This window comes from Eleutherodactylus coqui, chromosome 13 (assembly GCF_035609145.1).
Source record: "Eleutherodactylus coqui strain aEleCoq1 chromosome 13, aEleCoq1.hap1, whole genome shotgun sequence".
Lineage (NCBI taxonomy): Eukaryota > Metazoa > Chordata > Amphibia > Anura > Eleutherodactylidae > Eleutherodactylus > Eleutherodactylus coqui.
Genome location: NC_089849.1, coordinates 27,205,350 through 27,217,820, shown reverse-complemented (window position 1 = coordinate 27,217,820; position 12,471 = coordinate 27,205,350). Strand labels below are relative to the sequence as shown.

Sequence of the window (12,471 nt, the reverse complement as noted above, 5' to 3'; positions counted from 1 at the left end):
GTACTTGTCCTAATATATAGGGGACCCAGACATGACTACACAGTGCACCCTTAGTACTTGTACTAATATATAGGGGACCCAGACATGGCTACACAGTGCACTCTTAGTACGTGTCCTAATATATAGGGGGACCAGACATGACTACATGGTGCACCCTTAGTACTTGTACTAATATATAGGGGACCCAGACATGGCTACACAGTGCACTCTTAGTACGTGTCCTAATATATAGGGGGACCCAGACATGACTACACAGTGCACTCTTAGTATTTGTCCTAATATATAGGGGGACCCAGACATGACTACACAGTGCACCCTTAGTACTTATACTAATATATAGGGGGACCCAGACATGACTACACAGTGCACCCTTAGTACTTGTCCTGATATATAGGGGACCCAGACATGACTACACAGGGCACCCTTAGTACTTGTCCTAATATATATAGGAGACAAGACATAACTACACAGGGCACCCTTATTACTAGTCCTAATATATAGGAGACACGACATGATTACACAGGGCACCCTTATTACTAGTCCTAATATATAGGGGACCCAGACATGGCTACACAGTGCACTCTTAGTACGTGTCCTAATATATAGGGGGACCCAGACATGACTACACAGTGCACCCTTAGTACTTGTCCTAATATATAGGGGGCCCAGACATGGCTACACAGGGCACCCTTAGTACTTGTCCTAATATATAGGGGGACCCAGACATGACTACACAGGGCACCCTTAGTACTTGTCCTAATATATAAGAGACCCAGACATGACTACACAGTGCACCCTTAGTACTTGTCCTAATATATAGGAGACCAGACATGACTACACAGTGCACCCTTAGTACTTGTCCTAATATATAGGGGACCCAGACATGACTACACAGTGCACCCTTAGTACTTGTACTAATATATAGGGGACCCAGACATGGATACACAGTGCACTCTTAGTACGTGTCCTAATATATAGGGGGACCAGACATGACTACACGGTGCACCCTTAGTACTTGTACTAATATATAGGGGACCCAGACATGGCTACACAGTGCACTCTTAGTACGTGTCCTAATATATAGGGGGACCCAGACATGACTACACAGTGCACTCTTAGTATTTGTCCTAATATATAGGGGGACCCAGACATGACTACACAGTGCACCCTTAGTACTTATACTAATATATAGGGGGACCCAGACATGACTACACAGTGCACCCTTAGTACTTGTCCTGATATATAGGGGACCCAGACATGACTACACAGTGCACCCTTAGTACTTGTCCTAATATATATAGGAGACAAGACATAACTACACAGGGCACCCTTATTACTAGTCCTAATATATAGGAGACACGACATGATTACACAGGGCACCCTTATTACTAGTCCTAATATATAGGAGACAAGACATGATTACACAGGGCACCCTTAGTATTTGTCCTAATATATAGGGGACCCAGACATGGCTACACAGTGCACTCTTAGTACGTGTCCTAATATATAGGGGGACCCAGACATGACTACACAGTGCACCCTTAGTACTTGTCCTAATATATAGGGGGCCCAGACATGACTACACAGGGCAGCCTTAGTACTTGTCCTAATATATAGGGGACCCGGACATGACTACACAGTGCACTCTTAGTATTTGTCCTAATATATAGGGGGACTCAGACATGACTACACAGTGCACGCTTAGTACTTGTCCTGATATATAGGGGACCCAGACATGACTACATAGTGCACCCTTAGTACTTGTCCTAATATATAGGAGACAAGACATAACTACACAGGGCACCCTTATTACTAGTCCTAATATATAGGAGACAAGACATGATTACACAGTGCACCCTTAGTACTTGTCCTAATATATAGGAGATTAGACATGACTACACAGGGTACCCTTAGTACTTGTACTAATATATAGACCCAGACATTACTACACAGTGCACCCTTAGTACTTGTCCTAATATATAGGGGGCCCAGACATGGCTACACAGTGCACCCTTAGTACTTGTCCTAATATATAGGTGACCAGACATGACTACACAGCGCAGCCTTAGTACTTGTACTAATTAATGGGGATCCAGACATGGCTACACAGTGCACCCTTAGTACTTGTCCTAATATATAGGTGACCAGACATGACTACACCGGGCACCCTTAGTACTTGTCCTAATATATAGAGGACCCAGACCTGGCTACACAGTGTACCCTTAGTACTTGTCCTAATATATAGGAGACCAGACATGACTATACAGTGCACACTTAGTACTTGTCCTAATACATAGGTGACCAGATATGATTACACAGTGCACCCTTAGTACTTGTCCTAATATGGAGGGGGAGCAGACATGACTACACAGTGCACCCTTAGTACTTGTCCTAATATATAGGAGATTAGACATGACTCCACAGGGTACCCTTAGTACTTGTCCTAATATATAGACCCAGACATGACTACACAGTGCAGCCTTAGTACTTGTACTAATATATATGGTAACCAGACATGACTACACAGTGCGCCCTTAGTACTTGTCCTAATATATAGGAGACCAGACATGAGTACAGGGTGCACCCTTAGTATTTGTCCTAATATAGAGGGGGACCAGACATAGCTACACAGTGTACCCTTAGAATTTGTCATAATATATAGGGGCCCAGACATGACTACACAGGGCACCCTTAATACTTGTCCTAATATATAGGGGGCCCAGACATGACTACACAGGGCACCCTTAGTACTTGTCCTAATGTATAGAGGACCTAGACATGTCTACACAGGACACCCTTAGTACTTGTCCTAATATATAGGGACACAGACATGGCTACACAGGACACCCTTAGTACTTGTCCTAATATATAGGGACACAGACATGGCTACACAGGACACCCTTAGTACTTGCCCTAATGTATAGAGGACCTAGACATGTCTACACAGGGCACCCTTAGTAGTTGTCCTAATATATAGGGGACCCAGACATGACTACACAGGACACCCTTAGTACTTGTCCTGATATATATAGGGGACCCAGAAATGGCTATACAGTGCACCCTTAGTACTTTTCAAGATGCTAATGACTACTTGTCTGTCAATCCGTGTGTGTGTGTTATATGCAGTGCCTGTGATGTCCGTTACCGGCTCTTAGCCCCGCCCCCTGCTCACATTACGATGACATCATCACAGGTCCTTTATCCTCCTTCTGTACTAAATGAGGGATTATGGGCAGACTACATCCCCCACAAACCCCTGTGGCCTCAGTTGCTATGCATACAGCAGTACTCAGTCTGGAAGTTTGTACCTGCTTGTGAGATATCTGGACACCTGTGTTTGTTGCTTAGTCATTCAGTCATTTACGACTCTTCGTGACCTCGTGGACCATCCCACACCAGGGCTTCCTGTTGGCTGCCATCACCTCCAGCTCCACCAAGGTCCAGTCCGTCACCTGAAAGATATCATCCATCCATCTTCCCTTGGTTGGCCCCTCTTCTTTTTGCCTTCCACTTTCCCCAACATCAGCATCATCTCCAAGGTATCCCGTCTTCTCATTATGTGGCCAAAGTACTTCAGTTTTGCCTTTAATATCATTCTCTCCAGTGAGCAGTCTGGCTTTATTTCCTGGAGTATGGACTGGTTTTATCTTCTTGTGGTCCAAGGCATTCTCCGCATTTTTCTCCAACACCACAGTTCAAAAGCATCTATTTTCCTTCACTCAGCCTTCCTTATCGTCCAGCACTCACATCCATAGGTTACTATCCATAGGACACCTTTGTAGAGACTCCAATAAATGACACCTCACCAATTTACTCATACATAGCTCGTGTGCTGACAGGACCTGTGATAATGTCACCGTCATGTGATCAGTCATGACTCTTAGCTAAATGAGGGATTATGGGTGGACTACATCCCCCACAAACCCTCATGGCTTCAGTTGCTATGGATACAGCAGTACTCAGTCAGCCAGTTTGTAACTGGACACCTTTGTGGAGACTCCAATAAATGACACCTCACAAATGTCCACATACATAGCTGGCGGTGTATATTGACCAACAACATTGAAGGATAGTTTTTCACTGCTATCCTCACATCTCTTGAACATGACATCATGTCATCTCAAGTGCTAATGCCGCCAACACCAGTTAAGCCTTCATCTAATCGTGAACCGTTGTCCAGTGTTGTAACAAACCATCGCAGTCATGCAAAGATATCACCACAGAGGGTTCAACGCCGCTGTGAAGCTAATGCAGCCTACATGACACAGCAACAAGCCATTATTTCACCTCAGCCACCAGCTGAAGTTCGTAAAACACATGTAGCTCATATGTAGAAGCTACGAGCAAACATGTCTCCTCAGCGAGCTGCTGAAGTTTGCAAATCACATTTAGCTCATATGCGAAAGCAAAGTAGCAGAGCTGTGTCTGTGATGTGCATGTAGCAGAGCTGTGTGTATGTATGTCTGTGATGTGCATGTAGCAGAGCTGTGTGGCGCATTGCACCACCAAAAACACTGGTACTATAATTTCCTAATAATTACTAGTCCTAATATATAGGGAACCCCGACAGGGCTGCACAATGAACTCCTAGTACTTGTCCTAATATACAGAGGACCCTGACATGGCTACTCAGTGCCTCTTGGTACTTGTCCTAATATATAGGAGACCCTGACATTACTGCACAGTGCACCCATAGTACTTGTCCTAATACATAGGGGACCCCGACATGGCTGCACAAAGCACCCCTAGTACTTGTCCCTAAATATAGTGGACCTATACATGACTACACATTGAATCCCTTCGTACTTGTCCTAATTAATAGGGGACCTAGCCGTGTCTACGCAGTGAATCCTTAGTACTTGTCAGAGCTCAAACCTCCTGCTCCCAGATCGGTGTCTCTCTCTGCTGAGCTATCCAGGCCTTTGGACAATTTCCTTTGCATACCCTAGCTTTGTTTCATGATCCTGTTTTACCTAGTTCCTGCCTCCCTGTCCTAAGCTCTGTCCTGCTCCTGATTAAGCCCTCTATATAAATCTGGCCCTCTCCCTTCATGCATCGCGTGATTATTGTGCTCCAAGTCTTGATCAAGCTCTACTTCTGCTTGCTCCTCTGCGATCCTAGAGGAGCCTGTAGTGACCACCCTGCGGAAACAAGTGACACGGGCTCCAAGACTTCTATGCCTCCTACCAGGAGAAGTTTGCTGGATTACAGACCTTGGGGCTGGATCAACAGAAGGAGATAATTATTTTACAGAAACAACTGTTGGATTTGCACCATTCAGGCTCGGATATTCGCACGCCACTGCCAGCCAAATTTGCGGAACATCGTCGCCAATACTGAGGTTTCCTAAATCAATGCTGAATCTATTTTAAGATGCAGCCCACCTTGTTTACCAGTAAGCAGAAAAGTATTTTTTTATCATCAACCTCCTCACTGATGAGGCGCTTGCCTGGGCCTCAGCATACGTAGAGATCAACAGTAATCTTCTTGATAGCCTCGATGCCTTCACGACTGTTATCGGTCAAATCTTTGATGATCCGACCTGCCGTGCCATGGTGGAAGGCAGATTACATAACCTACGACAAGGGAGACGTTCTGTTGCAGAGTATATGGCAGAATGTTGTCGCTGGGCTAATGATACCACATGAAATCTAGCTGCACAACAGAGCAAATTCTACCGGGGATTATCTGAGTGGGTAAAAGATGAACTTGCCAGATTGCAGACTCCTGATAACCTGGAAGATTTCATTCAGCTGTGCATCCAAATTGACCAGAGACTTTCCGAGCAGCAAAAGGAGAGACTGCGGGATTTGGGCACCAACAACCCTTACTCCTTCAGTCAATCCACGTTGAGTCCCCAGCCGAGGAGTAAAGCTGCACCAGAACTGATGCAGACCAATGTCATCCGCAAACCCCTTTCCACCACTGAGAAAGAAAGGCGCCATGCTGAAAATCTGTGCCTTTATTGTGGAACCTCAGGACATTATGCCCTAAACTGTCCAAATAAATTCCAAAGGAGTCTCGCCCTAGCCAACGTCAAGACCATGACCAATCCCGCTCTAACGAAACAAGGAGATATCGCCAAACACACGTTTGCACCGGTAATTTAAGATGGTATGAAAACCCTTCCCTGCTTACCCATTTTGTGCTCCCAATAGAGATCTTAAGAGGGAATCAGAGGACGCAGTGCTCAGCGATGTTGGATTTAAGAGCGGGAGAAAACTTCATGGACTTAAAAGGGTTCTGTCATTAAAAAAAATTCTATACTCATCTATTCCTCCATAGTTAGTCTCCTTACGGCATCTTCGGTTCACTGAGCTTCTCCAGTGCCCAGGGTCACCTCACTGCAAGCCAGCCAGGCTTGTTATGAAGCTGGCATTCCTTGCATTCTCCTTTCTGCAAGTCAGTGAAGGTCATGTCCCTGTGACGTAGCCTTCACTGGCTAGGAAGGAATGCTGATCTATTGCAGAGACAGTGCGCATGAGCAGTCTCAGCAATAGCTTGGCACTCTGTGCTGGACTGTGACGTCTCATGTATTGCGGGGCAGGAAGAAGACTGCCTGTGAATGTACATAACATCACAGGAAACAGAGGAATCAGCCAGCTGGAGGTGAGGTGACCTCATCCTGGGACTGCAGGAGACAGGAGAAGATAGGTGAGGTGAAGATCTTGTAAGTAGACTGACGGGGAATTAATAGGTATGTATAGAATATTTTTTTCTAATCACAGATCTCCTTCAAGATTCGCTCTAGACAAAAACAATGCAAGCATACTTAAGCCCATACCGATTGCTGTGGAAATCGTGGATGAGTCACCCATGTCCTCTGGATCAATCACCCAGGAGACAATCAAACTGCAGCTCCGCATGAAACCTGACAACCAGGAAGGAATTAGCTTCCATCTCATCTCATCTCCTACATTTTGGGTGATTTTTGGCATCTCTTGATTCTCTACTCATAATCCCTCTATCAACTGGAAATCAAGGATCATTGCCTTCCCCTCAGAGTACTGTAAGGAGTAGAACTTTAAGATGGCACCATCCGCCCATAAACCAGATCCCGAGGATAGTTAACAGGACCTTAAGAAGTGACTGGTTCAATACTAGATGTTCAGAGATGTTTGCAGCAAGAAGAAAGCTGACCAGCTGCCACCTCATCAGCGCTACGATTGCCCAGTGGAGTTGCTGCCCGCTGCTTCTATTCCGTTCGGGCGGATCTACAACTTTTCAGAACCGGAGTTGAAGGTACTTCCAGAATACTTGGATGAAAATTTGAAAAAGGGGTTTATTTGACTAGCTTCTTCCCTGGCTGGGGCGCCCATATTTTTCATGGAAAAGATTGACTGAACCTTGTGACCATGTATCGATTACAGGTAATTAAATAAGATTATGGTCAAGAATTGCTACCCACTCCCTTTGATTCCAGAACTATTAGAGAGACTTTACCAAGATCTTCACTAAACTAGATCTAAGAGGGGCCTTTAACCTTGTATGAATTCATTCCTTTAGGTCAGGGTATGGTCATTTTGAAATACCTAGTGATGCCATTCGGCCTTTGCAATGCTCCTGCCACCTTCCAGTACTTTATCAATGACGTATTTCGAAATCTATTGGACCTTTTCATAGTGGCGTATCTTAACGATATCCTTATCTTCTCTGATGAATTGGAAGAATATCGCAGGCACGTTTGGGTGGTCTTGGAACGACTCCAAAAGAATAATCTCTACATCAAACTAGAGAATTGCGAGATTGAACAGACCCGAATGCAATTCCTGGGATAATTATTTCCCCAGACAGCCTAAGTATGGACCCCAGCAAGATTAAAGCCACCCTAGATTGGCCCATTCCAAAAAATGTGAAGGAGGTACATACCTGATCAGTTTTGCGAACTTCTATAGAAGATTTATTAAGGATTTTTCAAAAGTCATCCCTCTCATCACCTCCCGCACAAAGAAAGCACACAGATTCTCCTGGTCCCCAGAGGCACAAATAGCTTTTGAGAAACTAAAGACTCTGTTTACTTCAGCACCAGTACTGATCCGCCCAATACCGGAAGTGCCTTTTGTTGTTGAGGTGGATGCCTCAGACTCCAGAGTGGGAGCCATCTTGTCACAAGTCGGAGATAAGATGCAACAGCATCCTTGAACATTTCTGTCCTACACCTTATCACCCACAGAGAAAAACTATGATGTCGGAAATTAGGAGCTTCTGGTCATCAAGGTGGTTTTCACCGAAAAGAGGCACCTCTTGGAAGGAGCCCACCATCCAGTAACGGTTCTTACTGACCATAACAACTTAGAATTTCTCTGTACTGCCAAGAAGTTATCTGTGAGACAAGCACAATGGGCCCTGTTTTTCTCCATGTTCAATTTTATCGTGTTCTACTGCCCCAGTTCCAGAAACGGCAAGGCGGATACATTGTCCAGGATATTTTCAAGTCTGAATAGAGGTCAAACACAGATGACACATTCTTGTCCCCCAAATTTTTTTGGAGTATTCTGCACTCTGAAGACCTTCTAACAACGTTTAAGGGAGGATACAAAAATGACCCTTTTCTGAGTAATCCTTCTAAGGATGTAAAGCTCTCTTTCAAAGGTGGACTTTAGAGGTGAGAACACCAACTATATGTTCCTGAGGCTGGTCAACTTGAAGTCCTCAAACTAGTCCATGATTTCAAGCTTGCTGGTCACCTTGGGTTCACAGAGACTTTGGAACTCCTGCTTCGTTCCTTCGTGGCAACTGCCGGAGTATGTGCTCGGAACAAGACGCCATGAGCCCTCTGGGTTTCCTACAACCTCTTCCAGTCCCATTCAGGCCATGGGGATCTATATCCATTAACTTTATAATGGATCTGCCCTCCTTGAAAGGAATGACTACCATCCTGGTTGTCGTTGACCAACTTACAAAGATGGCTTATTTCATCCCCTTAAAAAAGATTCCCACCACCCAGCACACCATGGAGTTAAGGATCCGGGAAGTTTTCTGATTACATGGAATTCCTGATGATGTGGTCTCTGACACAGCAGTTCAGTTCATCTCAAATTTATGGAAACATTTCTGCCATGAACTACCGTGAAACTCTCCTCTGCTCTTCATCCTCAGTCTAACGGCCAAACCGAGAGAAAAAAAATCGATCTCTGCTGCTTTATCTCCCATCTCCAAGACGACTGGGTGGATTATTTATGGACAGCGGAGATTACCTAAAGCAATGCCCAACACAGTTCAGCCAGCCAGAGCCCGTTCTATGCCAAATATGGTACACATCCCATCTGTATGCTTGGTTTTCCTATCAACACCCCTGTCTTGACTGTCAATCACAGACTGACGGTGGTAGCAGAAACCAAGAAGGAATTGAAAGAAGCCTTACTGGAAGCCCAGAATGCCTATTAAAAAGCAGCCGACTGACACTGCCAAGTAATTCCTACCTTCCAGGTTGGAGAAAAATTCGTTGAGCTCTTACCAGTCTCAGTGAGGGTCAGCCATGTTGCATTTCGGTTGAAGCTCCTGGACAGCCTAAGTATTTACCCTGTTTTCCACGTGTCCCTGCTAAAACCATTCCAGGAAAATGGCTTTGTGGGAAGTCATTCTATCAAAGACATCCTCCCGTGAAGGTGCATGGCCAGGAACAGTTTGCGGTGGAAAGGAGCTTCACAGGAGATATCCAAGGGAAACCGCAACCTGAAATGACCGGAGGCCATCCTCGAGGAGGTGGGCTAATATCAGGGCTTAAACCCACAACCTCCTGTTCCCAGATTGGTGGCTCTCCCTGTTTAGCCATCAGGGCCTTTGGGCAAATTCCCCTGCAACCCTTGCTTTGTTTCATGATCCTGTTTTACTTAGTTCCTTCCTCCCTGTCCTAGCTCTGTCCTGCTCCCGATTAAGCTCTCTATATAAACCTGGCCCTGACCCTTCATGCATTGTGTGATTATTGTGCTCCAAGCTGTGATCAAGCTCTACTTCTGCCTGCTCCTCTGCGAACCTACTGAGACCTCCCGTTGCTGACCCCTTGCCACCCTTCTGACTACGCTATCCGCCTCATCCATCTGTACTGGAAACTGAGACCTCCGCTTGCTGACCCCTGGCTTCCCTTCTGAATATGCTACCTGCTTCCTCCAACTGTGCTACAAACTCAAACCTCCCATTGCTGACTCCTCGCTCTTCCTTGACTACTCTCCAGACCTATACAGGGCTGCATAGTACACCATTAGAACTTGTACTAATATATAGAAGATCCAGACATAGAATCATAGAATGGTAGAGTTGGAATGGCTACACAGTGCACCCTTAGTACTTGTCCTAATATACAGGGGGCCTAGACATGACTACACAGTGCACTCTCCCTACTTGCCTAACATATAGGTGACCTATACACGGCTACACAGTGCACCCTTAGTATCTGTCCTATTTTATAGTGAGAGAGACATGGCTACACAGTGTATCCTTAGTACTTGTCCTAATATACGGGGGGCCCAGACATGACTACACAATGCACCCTCCGTACTTGCCTAATATATAGGTGACCTATACACGGCTACACAGTGTACCCTTAGTACTTGTCCTAATATATAGGGGGCCAGACATTGCTACACAGTGCCCTCTAATACTTGTCCTAATATATAGGGGGCCAGACATGGCTACACAGTGCACCCTTAGTACTTGTCCGTTCCTGTTCTCCTGCTATGTGCTACCCCTCTTCACCCTGACATAGAATGATTGGAGCCACACAGAATGGCATTGTGGGCTGCATGTGGCTCCCGTGCCATATGTTGTGCACTGTGCTCTAGAGCCTTTCGGCTATTTCCACAAGATGGGACGGAACTTCGCTCCTATACCAGTTCTGGCGTTGGGCTTCATCTGGACGGCAACATACCAGACATATCACTGCCCGCATGATAGAGGGAGCCGAACCTCACCCTGGCAGCACCCTCCTCTTCTCAATAACCCCTTTCCTACTGCTGGTCTGGCAGGGGGAGGGGGCGGGGCCTAGCGCTGCTGCCATTGGCCAAATGTCTGATTTCCTGTAAGCTGATGCATCTTTAGAGGGGGAAGGGGGGACTGCTCACCCTCCTTACTACAGGATCGGTCGGGGTCTCAGGGGTGAGACCACAATTGACCAGCAAATTATAAATTGCAATTCTGGCACAATCCCTTTAAAAATAAAAAAACCTACATCCTACTGCTCCGTTCTTCCAGCTCTGTCACTACTGTTCTCCCCACTGGACTTTGTTTACAAACTGCAATGGTGATGTGTTTATATAGACATGTGACCACTGCAGCCAATCACTGACCTCAGCGGTCTCATGCTCCATACCGCTGAGGTCAGTGATTGGCTGCAGCGGTCACATGTCTATATATATATATACACATCACCGATGCAGTCTGAAGTTTAAACAAAGACCAGCAGGGAGGACGAGAGTCGCAGCGATGGAACGGAGGGGTAAAATGATTTAGGGCTCATTCACAAAAGCGTATTTATGGTCCGTATGAAGTGCATATTTTTTATACACATAATTGGAGAGTTGAAACCACATTGCTTTACATTGGGGTATTCAGCTACATTGGGGTATTCAGCTACATTGGGGTATTCAGCTATGCGGTTTTACGCACGTGAAAAAAATGGCAGCATGTCCTTTTTTGGTCCATATTACGCCCATTAAAGTCATTGGTAGCGGGTATATACGAACGATATGTGCGTACTTACACATTAAAGCAATGGGGCCTTCTTGCGGGTTTTTTTTTGCACTTATGAAAACACAATGAATACGTGCCCAAAAAGGCAATACAAACGGAATACGTACAGTTTAGGTTTGTGAAAAAATGGCGTATTTCACGGATTGAAACTGGATACGTTCCCGTAATTTTTAAAAATATTTTCTGCCCTTTTCCAATTTTACTATAACTTGGAAAACCCCTTAAGGAAGAATTTATGGAGCCATGTGCATTTTTGCAATTTATTTCTGCTCCCGTTCATTGGGTAGGTGATGCGGAGGGCGCCGCTCCCTGACTTCCATGTTTTGCTTCCACTCTCTGACTGATTTGTGCATCGTAAGATGTCCAGAGATGAGCGAGTTCCCAGCGCTGACAAGAGGCTGTGCAGGTTCTGCTCTCACACAGCTCCCGGCTCAGTAACACCAAGTGAATGAGTGAAATGAGCTTAGTGCGGGATGAAAGGGGTTTAAGCCTCCACCCCACTGTGAGGCTGAGAGGGGCTCGGAGCCCAGCAGGACTCCAGGACTATTCACACGCCCTTTCACTGCTCCCCCCAGAGAGAAAGGGGTCTACGCAAGCAGGGGACAGTGCACAGTCTACACACAGTTGCCCGTTGCTACGAAATGGCAGGGAAATGGCAGTCTGGTCACACGCAGGTCCCAGAGACGTCCATCATTATATCTCTAATACACTGTGACACCAGCACACAAAGGGGAATTGAGGGTCTCAGCAGGTAACTGGCCGCACTGGTAGGAGGAGGGAGAA

The 12,471-nt window shown here is 45.8% G+C and overlaps 1 protein-coding gene across 1 annotated transcript in view; it reads left to right on the top strand.

The window, feature by feature from the left end:
• LOC136587544 (proto-oncogene Wnt-3) overlaps positions 1-12,471 on the top strand; it is a 138,655-nt gene that overhangs the window by 114,725 nt on the left and 11,459 nt on the right. The gene's annotated exons all lie outside the window — the stretch shown is intronic.